The sequence below is a fragment of the Oryctolagus cuniculus genome, chromosome 1, assembly GCF_051225735.1.
Source record: "Oryctolagus cuniculus isolate XC-2025 breed Fujian yellow rabbit chromosome 1, ASM5122573v1, whole genome shotgun sequence".
NCBI lineage: Eukaryota > Metazoa > Chordata > Mammalia > Lagomorpha > Leporidae > Oryctolagus > Oryctolagus cuniculus.
Window position 1 is genome coordinate 175016486 of NC_142867.1, and position 9510 is coordinate 175025995.

Consider the following 9510-nt stretch of genomic DNA (forward strand, 5'->3'; position numbering starts at 1 on the left):
TAGGTGTATTAAAGAAAAGTTGAGAAACACTCTCTGAAGCATTCCCCATGGTAGAATATTTGAAACAACATTATATTTGGAATTGAAAAATGTGAATATAAATCCTGCATGCTATTGCTAGTTGTGTGGCTTTGAAAACCAGTTTAACCTGGATAAATCTCTCTTGCATCATTTTTAAAACAGAACAATAATCATTGTGTGCCTCACAGTGCGGTGGAGTTATAAATTAATTATGAAAGTGCATTGTATCCTTTGATATAAATGCTATTAATATTTGAAAATCACACTAGTGTACATAAGTAAAAAAGAAATTCTAGTAAGACTGGCTTAGAGTCAATTATTTTGATTTTAAAAATTTATTTCTTTGTTGAAAAGACAGAGGAGGAGATAGATGTTCCATCTCCCAGTTCACTTCCCAGTGGCCACAACAGTCATAGCTAGGCCATTCTGAAGCCAGGAGAGGGGAACTCCACTTAGGTTCCCTACTGTGGAAGGAGGAGACTCACATACCTGAGCCATTGTCAGCAGCTGCCCAGGCACATTAGCAGGGAGTTAGCTTCAGAGTGGAGCAGCCAGGACTCCAATCAGCACTCCATTATGGATTGCCAACATCCTAAATGGCAGTTAACCTACTAAATTTTTTAAAAAGATTTATTTCTTTGAAAGGCAGAGTTATAGTGAGAGAAGGAGAGAGAAAGAGAAAGAAAGAGAGAGAGAGATCTTCCAAACCCTGGTTCACTCCCCCAAATCGTCACAAAGGACAGGGCTGAGCCAAACCTAAACCTGGAACTAGAAGCTTCTTCTGGATCTCCAGTCTCCTTCGTGGGTGCAAAGGCCAAGCACTTGGGCCATCCTCTGCTGCTTTCTCAGCTGCATTAGCAGGAAGCTGAGTGAAAAGTGGAGTAGCTGAGACAAGAACCTTTGCCTGTATGCGATACATGGGTCAGAGGGGGCGGCTTAACCTACTGCTTAATCTTAAAGTTGCTTATCGGCTCCTTCGCTGTGGACATGTTTTGAACTTACTTATTTTATCTGTGAAACAGTTAATATTTTCATGCATGATTTGTTAGGTGATTAAATAAAATAACTAGCACTTAACACAAACAATATGATACTGCCTGTCAACAAATACCATATTCGTTGTTTCAGTCATTGCTTGCAATTAGGAAACACACATACATTTTTCATTGTGCCTTAGCTTTTTTGTAATATTCATTTATTTATTTGGAAGCCAGAGTTACAGAGAGAGATGGAGATACAGAGAGAGAGAGAGAGAGAGAGAGAGAGAGAGAGGGAATATCCCATCTGCTGATTTACTCTCCAAATGGCTGTGAAGGCTGGGGCTAGGCCAGGCCAAAACTAGGAAACAGGAGCTTCATCTGAGTCTTTCAGGGAGCCCAACCTCTTGGATCATCCTGTGCTGCTCTCCCAGGCCATAAGCGGGGAGGTACATCAGGTGTGGAACAGCTGGGACACAAACCGGCACCCATATGGGATGACTGCATTGCAGGCGGCAACTTCACCTGCTAGGCCACAACACTAGTCTCTGTACCTTGGTTTTTGAAAAATATATACCTACTATTTGACAATTAGGTAGGAAGGTCATTTCATTCATATAGTCGTGGGAAAATAGATAAAAATTTGGCAATGTCCACCATCCTATATATTACTCCTCATCTTTCTCTCTTACTCACTTAAAATAGAAAGCAATACATTGCTCCATTGTATGTTAGAATTAAATAACTTGGAGTTGTCAGTTTAAGGGCACCCCACTCTGTTGACTCCACTTTATTTATATTGACTAATGGTGGAAATAACCTTTATAGAATTTACAGGATGTGCCTCTGGTTCATTATTTTTATTCTTTAAACATACAGTTCTTGAAAGCTAATCTGAAATGTTCATTATTATCTCCAGTAGTGTTGTTTTCTCTTGGATATTCTTTAATTGGAATCCTGGATAGAGATAATAATAGCTTTCTACTCGAGGTTAAAATGATTCCCTTTCCAGCCTTTGTGTGAGCTTTCTGCTTTTCAACACAAACTGTAAGAATGTATTTATGAAACCTGTATCATCTTTTGAAAAACCAGACTTAGCAGAAGCATTGCAGGTGTATCTGGAGACTGTCTCCTTGGCCTGACGGCAATGCTAAGGTTTAGGATAATCAATTATTGCTCTCTCATGGAAAGCAAAACTGCTGAAAAGCCCTTACGTTCTCAGCAGGAGTGATTTCACTTAAAATGAAGGAAATTGCATCCATTATGAATATCACTTGCTTTGCTGTAATTCATTTAAAATATACAAAATGGAAAGAACTTGGCTCAAAGCAAAGAGCTAAGTATGGAAAAAATGGCATTCCAGTTAATTTTTAAAGGATAAATATGAAAATTATGCCTTTTAAATAGCTCATTCTGAACAGCTTTAGGTGTGGAGCATATTGCAGGTACTAGAACGCGTTAGATACAGATGCTTAGGTCCGTTCTGATTTACCAGTGCTATCTGATGGTCATCTGGCAACTACCGGCCCTTCACATTCCACTGTTAAGGGATTTTAGATCTATTTTATAATTGTTTGGTATGCTGGTACAAAAATAATAAACATTACTTCTCTGAAGTGTCAAACCCTTTGAATGTATATGTAATGGGTGCTTTGTGAAGAATAACTTCACTGTACTCATAGATGCATTGGTAAGTTTTTAATTTAGTACTCGTACACCTGATAGTACTATACTCCATTATAGGTCACAGATTGTTTGCTCAGGGAAAGAAAGAGGAATATTTAAGTAATGAGGATCTATAATAAATGTACTCAGGGTAATGTTACACTAAAATAATGGCCATGTTAGGTAACCTGTGAAATTTAAGCTGGAGTCAGGCTGTTAATAGATTTCAGAAGTCAGTAACTTAGCTTCACCCTGATTCTAAGAAAAGATGTTCCTATTGAAATGCTGTGCCATTTCTAAGGTTTGTGGCATTTATGGTGCTCATAAAACTGTACAACCATAAAATATCAAAGGAGTTTTACAAAATCAGCCTCAAGGAGCAATTTAAAATCAGCTGGTTAAATGAAACTGCCTTGGCAATATTTTTAAGACACGTGAGAGTCAGAAAGGAGGTTAAATGGAGGTTCACTCTCCATCCTAACTCCCCAAATGTCATGATTTCATAAGTCATTCCTCTCCATCAGTCCTCAGGTTTTATTCACCTTTGTATCAGTCTTTGAAGGGAAGTAATGTATTTGTAAAATACATTTTGAAGCCTACACTTTTGCCTAAAACCTTTACAGTGGCTGCTTTGTCAGTAGTCACACTGATTTTATTCTGCTCAACCAGACTGGGAACATTACAGTTAGAGGTCAGGCACTATAGAAAACTTAACCCTCTCCCACAGCTTTGAAGATATTTTCATTTCACACAATTCAGGTTGGTTTTTTGTTTTTATTGTTGCTCTAAGAAAATTGGGGTGATATATAATATACCCCCTATCTACATTACTGAGAAAAATACCTGAGTCTGTAAAATTCATCTTGCACATATACACAGTTTCACAATGTATAAGAAGATATTTCAACTTGAGCTCACATACTATTACTATCTCTTCCTGGTCTCTGTTTACTGCTTTTTATGGAAAACAAAAAAAAAATCTAAAAAATCCATTTTATCTGATAAAAGAATGACTACTTCTGCTTTTATTCAAGATTCATTCACATTCGGTCACGTGTGTCCTTACAGGTGATGTCACTTTCTTGTAAGTAGCATATGGTTGGGTTCTGTTTCATAATTTATTTGATCACTCTATGTCTTTTAGTTAGAGGATTTCATCCATTGATATTTAAGGTAATTATTGATAAGCAAAGTCTTCCTACTGCCATCCTCATACTTAACTTACAATATTTTAGTTTCTTTTTTCTTTGCTCTAAATTATAATATTCATTTGATCTAATCTGCTTTGACATTCTGCTGTATTTTGTTCATTTAATTCATCATATTTTGGTTCTTAGAGGTTTTGTTTCTTTTTTTTTATGATTTGTATCACTCACTTGAATTTCAAATTTTATCACATTGTGTTGTATATCTCTGTTCTCACTTGTTGAGCTACTTGAATTATTTTTCAAGAAAGTCAAATATTTCCATTTCCTTGGGATTGGTTACTATAATGCTTGTATTATCATGTTCCTTTAGTGGTGTCATATTTCCTGGGTATTTTGTGTTCTCTGACATCCTATGTAGCTGTTTTCACATTTGAAGTAGCATTCATCTTTTCTTGTGTCTATTGACTGGGTTTAGGAGAAAAGTATCCTCATCACTTAGCATGACTAGATGTTATAAGGCTCTCTTAGAGCATTTCTATGAATGTGTCTGTTCAAAACTTCTCTTGCTCTCTTGAGGTGGAATTCTTAATATTTTATATCTTTTCTTTGACCCACAAATCAGCCAATGTGTTGAGAGTTGTTTGTTTATATTTCCCTGGAACTGTGTTCTGAAATAGTCAAATTTATATACTGTCTTTCAATACTGGCATTTGAACTACATGTCTATTTGTGATGCTTGCACTACTCATATGTGTGGCATTTGTGCTGCTAGCCTAGAAAAAAAAAAGGAGAAAAGGTATATGGGAAATTTGGGTACTAATGGAACACACTGCAGAGTGGGAATCACAGATATGGTGTCCAAGTAGCTCATGGGCAGTCTTCCTTGATAAGTCTACTTCCTGTTTCCAAGTTCCCCAACTACTCAACTGTTCTAATCACTTCAATATTCTTTTTAGAATGGGTCTTTTGGTCAGTATACTTCAAGGTTAGGGTTCTGAGTGTTCCTTCACTATTCCATCAGTTTCCTTCATGGCAGAAATCGCCAGATGAAAGGATTTCTCATTTGGCTGAGCAATCTAGAGGGATACAAGTAAAAGTGAATTATCTTTTCACATTCAACAAGACATCTATCCAGGGGATTTTTTTTTTCTAATAGGGGAATTCTCTTTTAAATATGGAATTTTTTTCTTGGACACTTGCATTTCCACAAAGGTACTGTGATAGTTATAGTTATCAAAATGCATACTTTGGGGTGACCATGTGGATGAAATGGTAGTAGAAAATTTCTATCCTGTCATTAACTCCATCACTTGTTTGGGTATATAAATGTGGAATTGACTGCTTCAGATTTGAAGGAATTATAAAAAATATTCTTCTTACTTGTAAGGTTAATAGTTTGTCAATATCATACATTAAAGAAAACATTAAAAATATAAATTGATATTGATTCAAAGAAAATTCAGAAACTACCAGTGAGGATAAACCACCACATTACCTTCGATTCATTCAAAACTTAATTTTTGCACACCTGCCATATCATTGGATTCGAGTTTAAGGTTGTGAATTTTGCTTTCTATCATTTTATTTCAATTCTATTTACTGTCATTATTTCAGGTTATAGTGATACCATACAAATATTACAAATTAAATTTGGTTGCTACAGTGCTGCTATTATGCACTGAAACTGTTAAGTATACTCAAACTTCTACAGCACAGCATGATTTTATTTTGCACACACAGACCTACCTAATGGAAAACTCCAATATATTTTCACACTCATTGTACACAGCTGGTATTCAACAAATGTTGCTTGAAGGTGATAATACTGCAGGTTATGTAACGTCCAATTTTGTGTAAAAATAACGCATGGCTTTGTAGAAATGCCGTGCTTTGTTTGTTGGCAGTGACTATTTTTCCAGTAGATTGAATTTTGAATTTGTCATGAAAATTGTTCTTTGAAAGGAAATTCCAATACCTAGAAAATGACTTACTCCACATGAAATGTTTATGATTTGGAACCTACCGTTGTATGATTCAGGATTAGAGTGTGGTTGAAAAAATACATTTTTCAGATGAATGGCTATTCAGGCAAGACAAGCAAAGCTTTGCCATCAGCTTTTTCAGATGATCAAATTTCCACTGGACTGGAATAAAAGAAATGAAACACTAAAGAAAAGCATTCCATGTTATGCTAAAGAATATCTATAAAATATTTTACAATTATTTTAAGAAGATATATTGATTCTGTTTAAGCTAATAATTAATCACTAAAATATTTACCAGAGGATGAATATATTTTATTAATTTTATGCAAATTCTCAAGACTTATAAACATCGTACTGTGAAATAAATTTTAAATTAAAAACACATATAATGGCAGTTTGCAAGTTATACTGATTTTATTTTCACCTGGTACATGGTACATTTTATTCTCAAAACAACCCTTTCATGTTTCAGAGAAGGCATTATTTTCCTCATTTTACTAATGAAGAATCCAATGAGACAGCAATTGACATAAGGCCATTGTATAACAAAAAATAGAGCTAGAGTTTCTATCTTCAAATGATACATTTTTCCTTTCCTCTATGAATAAAATCCTGGTTACTGTTGATATAATAAAGTAGTGTAAGGCTGTGACTTATGTATTTGAGAGTTAGCTTAATTCACTCCTTCAACTCTAGAAAACACTACACATGAATCACTTTTAGGACAACCCTAGAACAGTAACTGGAAGAAAGGATTTAATGTTTGTTGAATAAATGAATGAATACATGAAAAATTTGTGAAAGAAATAATCAATCAAATAAATGAAATAGACTAATACCCTATTATTTGGTTTAGGAAATGGAATTCTGTTGTCAAAAATCATTTTTTTTTTCTACATTTGTGTTCCTTTACCAAGATGTCAGTTTTACATTATTTATAGAAAGCTGACTTAGTGACTAAGTATAACAACTTTGACCATGATAAATCTCAGTAATTTGGTAGGCATAATAGGCAGCAGGTTGAATATTTTCTTTGAAATCTAGTTTACTGAATTAGGAATAGTAGTGCTTTTATCATGCTAGCTAACATTTTTAAAGATTCTTGAAACTATTTGTTCCATTAAATCAATTGACAAATTAATTGACCATGATTATTTCTCTCTTTGTTTTAATCTAATTCCCCTTTTCATTCCACAAATCACTGCTGTTTGGAATACAACTTGTGAAGCACTTGACTTTGGTATAAAAATCATTTGGGGTGAGATCAGAAAGCCTAGGTGTGAGTCATAACTATATCAGTTGAATAAGGTTTGTAAATTTGAGCAAAGCACTTATCTGTATATCAAAATATTTCCTTCACTAGAAGTTTTAGGGATACATTTTGTTTAAAGATGAAGTGCTTAAATTTCTCCCAAAGTAAAATACTGGTGAAAGCTGTGAGAATACAAAAGATTGATTACATTAGAGTATTAGAATTTAAAGTCTGCATGTTTAGAAAAAGTGTCTCTCTCTCTCTTCATTAAACACAAATAACATTTATCAATTCACATAAAATTATTGATTAAAAATCATGGATTTCATATAAAATTTGTTAATATGCAGAAGACATATATGTATATATACCTGAGCAATATCTTCTGGACATGGAGAATTATGAACAGGAGAGGTACGAAAATGTGTCTGCATGTCCTTTCTTTTTTTTTATTTTTTTGACAGGCAGACTTAGACAGTGAGAGAGAGAAAGAGAGAGACAGAGAGAAAGGTCTTGCTTTTTCCGTGATTCACTCCCCAATGGCCGCTATGGCTGGCACGCTGCACTGATCCGAAGCCAGGAGCCAGGTGCTTTCTCCTGGTCTCCCATGCAGGTGCAGGGCCCAAGCACTTAGGCCATCCTCCACTGCCTTCCCGGGCCACAGCAGAGAGCTGGACTGGAACAGGAGCAACTGGGACAGAACCAGCGCCCCAACCGGGACTAGAACTCGGGGTGCAGGTGCCACAGGTGGAGGATTAGCCTAGTGAGCCGCGGCGCCAGCCTGCGTGTCCTTTCAATTAATAAAATTGCCTGAAAATGAAAAAAAAAAAGTTCCAAAGATTGAATTTTTTTTATTTTCCCACTTGAAGAATTAAGCTGATTTTTTTTTGTAAATTTATTAAAGGATGCGCAGGCATATGGCATAACAGTTAGGACACCACTTAGCATGTCCACATCTCTTATCAGAGAGCTTGAGTTTGAGTCCCTGCTAAACTCCCAAATGCAGGTTCCTAATAACACACACTCTGGGAGGCAGCATATGATGGCTCAAGTACTCAGGTTCCTACCACCCATATGGTAGACCTGGATTGAATCCCTGGTCCCTGCCTTATGCCTGGGTTCATTCCAGCTGCTGGGCCCCTTGGGAAATGAACCAGGAGATAGATCTCTAACTATCTCCCTCTTTCTCTTTTTCTCTCTCTCTCATACATCTCTCTCTCCCTCTCTTTCTTAGTGTCTCTCAAACAGAAAATAGATAAAGATATTTTTAATTTGATAGAGCAGAAGCTTCTGGCTAGATTGTAAACAGGGCCATGTATTCCATCAGTTTGCAACTGAACAAGTATAGTGCCTCTGAAAACTCAACTTTATAGACTAAAATGACGTGTTAGAACATTTTAGAAATTACATTAGGGTGAGCATGGTGGCATAGTTGATTAAGTTGCTGCTTGGGATGCTCACGTCCTGCACTGCAGTGCCTGTGATAAAATCTCACAACCTCTTCTGATCCAGCTTCTTGCTAATATACACTCTGAGAGGCAACATAAGATGACTCATGTATTTGGGTCCCTGCTATCCAAGTGAGAGACCAATGTTAAAGTCCTGACTCCTTTCTCCTTCTCTCTCTCTCTCTCTCTCACTGTCTTCCTCTTTGCCATTCAAATAATAAATAAAAAATTAATTTTCTAAATGTGTCACTTTTAAAAAATGTGTTCTATGGTCTATCATTTTTATAACCACCAGAATTTTTAAATTAGATATTTTTCATTCTGATCCTCATCCAAATATATTAAAAGAATCTTTAAAGATGTACAATAGAGTTGCTGCATTTTCAGCTAAAAATTGTTTACAATATTTAGCACAAATTTGTGTTGAAATTAAATATCATTTTATTAGTTGAAGAGGAAGCTCAATTGGGAATTGAGGTTGAGAATAATTTTGAATAATGCAATCACCATGCAATTTTGTGTGCGATTTTTTTCTCTACTGTCCTTAGAAATAAATATGTGTTAAAAAGATTCTTTGGCTAATTTTTCCTTGGCTCTGAATATCATGTTTGCCAAATGAGACTCATCAATGTCAACTACAATGCCTCCAATAATGAGCTGGTATGTACCAGATTCTGGTGAAGAACTGCAACATGCTCATTGACTGGATATCTTGAATTGAGGAATATGATGAGCTCAACAAAAATTCAACTAAGAATATTTTATAAAATTATGCTTCTATAAAGGAGGCTGATTTTATCATAATTTTATTAAGTGTGTGCTGTTCCTTTGCCTATGTGGTCATGTTTCTCTATTGAGGCATAAAACATTGGAATATTTCAGGGTACCATCCTAGTCCTTCTCTTCTCACTCTGCATTCTCTTTTCAGGTGAGCCTTACAAAGAGTTTCAATTATTATCCTAATTTAATTATGCTCCAAGCTTATATTTATATTTCTGAAATTTGTTTTGAAGT